The sequence below is a fragment of the Furipterus horrens genome, unplaced genomic scaffold, assembly GCF_987537825.1.
Source record: "Furipterus horrens unplaced genomic scaffold, mFurHor1.1.pri manual_scaffold_1, whole genome shotgun sequence".
NCBI classification, from domain to species: Eukaryota; Metazoa; Chordata; class Mammalia; order Chiroptera; family Furipteridae; genus Furipterus; species Furipterus horrens.
The window spans coordinates 203472440-203476047 of record NW_028327171.1 but is presented as its reverse complement, the minus strand read 5'-3'; the positions used below and the strand labels follow the sequence as shown (position 1 = coordinate 203476047).

Sequence of the window (3608 nt, the reverse complement as noted above, 5' to 3'; positions counted from 1 at the left end):
TTGTAATAATGTAATCCTGCCCCCACCTCTATTTACTGCAAACCTGGGGCTGAATTTTTGAGGAAAGTGGCCAGTTCCCCCAGAAATATGCAGAAATCTTGAGGAGAGCATTGGATCTTCAATAAGCTATAGAACAGAGGTTTGGAGAATAGTGCCTAGAACTTAAAAGCAGGAATACCCAGCAGATATTTGGGTTACACAAGACTATCTAATGCCATGGAAACCTATGTGAATACAAATACCTTTTTCTTTCCTACACCATCATCTTGAAATTAACATATTTTAGAACAGGAGATGAAGATAGGCATAAAAGCCATAACAAGTCAAATCTCACCTGTAAAGTATAAAAACTCAATCAAATGCCTTTTATTATAGGATTTTTGTCTTTCTCATGTATACATTTTGATGATGTCATTTTTTGCTCAAGAGATCTGAAAATCATCACCAATGGGAAGTTGGGAGACTTGAGAAAAAAATGGTCTTAGCAATATATTGTATCAACAGCTTCCATGGTAAAGTATGATAAAAAGTTTTCGCACATCTTTATACACCCAAAGAAGAATGGCATATGGCATATCCACAAACCAATCCTGAGCCAGGAACACGGTATAATTCATGTCTGTGATACTTTCAGAGCCACAGAATAGAATGAATGTTATGAGAAGCTGTGATGCAGTCCCTACCCAGATGGCTTTATTTCAAAAAAGATCTTGCTGGAAAATGAAATTGCTCCTGGTCCTTCTCATGATCAGATATGTTATTTAATAGTTCATAATGTCAATAAGAGCAAATATGTGGCCTCTTCATTCTAGGCATTTCTTCTACTATGTTGTCCATTTTTGTCTATAGCTGTCTTCTTAGTCATTCATTCTGTCCTTTTCCCATTTTCCCAAAAGGTTAATTAGAGTGCTGGGTCTAAATCCCCTCTGTGCATACATAGTGACATAAACAGCAAAAGCCCCCATGGCTTGCATGAGGCTACTGTGCAGTCAGGTGTATGTTGCAAGTGGCTTGGTCACCAGTCTGTCCATCTTCTCAAGGTGAGGCTTCTGGTATATAATGTCACTTTCAGCTTCCTCATTACATAAAACAGAGAAGGAATTATATCTGTGCCCAGGTTGATGAACAAGATCCAGGGTAGGGTGAGCCCAACAATAATGTAGGTCAAAAAGTAACAAATGTTCCAGATCAGAATGTAAGCAATAATCTTCTTTAGGTTGTCAATTATTATGTGGCTGTCCTCCACCCAGTGACTATAGATGCAAATGTGTCATTGCCATTCAGTAAGACTGTGTGGCTTGCATTTTTGGCTGCATAAGAACCTATTACTCCTATGGCAACCCCAATACGAGCCTTCTTTAGAGCTGGGGAATCGTTACTTCCATGCTCTGTCACAGCACCATCTGCATCCTGCCTCTCAGAGCCCACCACAATGCTTAGCTTCTTCTGGGAAGACATCTGAGCAAGAATGATTTCTGACTGGTTGGTTAAGAGCTCATTCAGATGCTCCTGACTTGTGTCCTTCAGTTCCATGCTGATCACCACAGTGGCTTTAGCAGACTATTTGTGAACTTGCTCCACAGTAGTATTGAGACATTTTTAAATGTCTTCTTCTGCCTCACTGTTGGCTGACATGAGACCTGTAGTCTTGGCAATACCTTTGGTTGTGAAGGGATGATCTCCTGTAAACATAACAATGTTGACCCCAGCACTCTAGCACAGTAGACTGAAGGAGATCGATCACCGATGAGAGCTCATGAAACAAAAGCTGGAACTGAGGAAGGTCATGGTATCTGTCCAATGAGTAGGTTTCTGGAAACTCAATTGCTGGCAAGTAGAATGACAGCTCCTGCAGACCACCTAGCTCCATGCACAGTGGGTGGAAGGTCTTAGCTGTGCTGTTGTCCAGGTGCTTGCTCTCGGACATTGATAATGATGGTGCCGCACTTCCCTAAGGTCTTCTCATGGGCCCTTTCATCATCACAAGGAAGCATTTGTCATTGGGGTCATCCATTTCATGTATGGGGGGTTGAAACTTGTTGGTAAAATCAAAAGGGATTTCAAGCGCTTTGCAGTTTCATTTCCTAATTTTTCTCACATCACCCAAAATGACCTCTAAGAATTTCCAAGGGCATTTCCTATGGGATCTCCAACCACAACTTCTTTGCTGATGGGAACACTTGTTTGAACTCAACTTCTTGGTTATATGGTGTCATTATCTTAAATAAGGAGGCCCAGATTCCAGAGTTGCAGGCTGAGAGTCATTGGTTTTTCTGTTCTTCATGTGTGTCAGCCATGTATGTCTGATTGTCAAGCCACGGATGGGTCCTGTTGTGAGTCCAAGTGTCAGTCTTGTCACGTGGACTGACTGACAGTCTTCATTGCTTCCAGGCTCCTCACCCAGCTGTTGTTCCTGGCCATCCATTTTTTCTGTCACTAATACACTGAGAGTGAGGATGACCTGGAGGCCCTCAGGTACATGGGCCACAGTGATGCCACTGAGGGAGATAATAGAGTCCAGGACGTACTTCATGGATACTGTCATGGTGAAAAGAAGGCTGGTGAAGCAGCCACTCCTACCACAAAACAAACAAGTCCTCAGTCTCAAGGGCAGTGGATGTCTTTTTATTTCCTATTCCCGAAGCCAGTGAGTTAATCTGACCAGTGATAGCATCATTGCTTGTGTTGGTGACCATGCTAGTTGCTGTGCTTTTTAAATAAATTGTAGGAGAGAAGCCATAGTTGTTTGCTTTTTAAATAGGTTGTAGGAGAGAAGCCAGTGTCCTTGGTTTCAAGGGCATTTCCATGAATAAAATCACAGAAGCACAGTTGGGACTTAGTGAGAGATAAATGATCTCCCCTACCTCCCTGAGAAGCCAGCCACATGATACCTATAGGAATTTGGTCTTCTTTTTTAAACTACCACTATGTTCCTGGCCTTTAACTACTCTGTAGGGATTGTAATGTCTTTTGCATCTCAGATGACAAGAGTTTGGAGAGGAATAACTTACTGAATCTGACTGATGTTGGTGCTTTTCACCTGTTGGTAATAAACAAAGATTGCCACAACCAGAGCATGCACAGCACTTAAATACATACTGTCTAGGGATGCAGACTTATTACTGGAATACTGAATCCAAAATGTAATCTTGCCCAGGACAGACTGAAGGCTGAAGAATCCCTGCATCAACGGGTGAGGAACTTTGCCCTACCTGATGTGGCTCAGTGCGTTGGGCTCTGGCCTGTGGACTGAAAGGTCACTGGTTGGATTTCCAGTAGAAGCACATGCCTGAGTTGTGGGCCAGGTTCCCGGTTGAGGCTGTACAGAAGGCAGTGATCGATGTTTCTGTCTCACATTGATGTTTCTCTTCCTCTCTTTCTCCCTCCCCCTCTCTCTAAAAAAATAAAATCAACCAAATTAAAAAAACTGTTGAGGAACTTGATAATTTCCGGCATTCCTTTGAGGGACCTGAGGGTCTGGTGTTGTCTTGAGTCAAGAGTTGTGTGACTCTCATGCTGGAGAGACTTGTCTATCATTTGGACCATAATTCTACTCCAGTTCCTTATTGCTCAGTTTCTCATCATCCAGGTTAATTCTTTCTTATTTC

At 42.4% G+C, this 3608-nt stretch overlaps 1 pseudogene; it reads right to left on the bottom strand.

Moving 5' to 3' along the window:
• Window positions 1-497: 497 nt before the first annotated feature.
• Window positions 498-2545, bottom strand: LOC150022636 (potassium-transporting ATPase alpha chain 2 pseudogene; annotated as a pseudogene).
• Between the last annotated feature and the right edge of the window lie 1063 nt (window positions 2546-3608).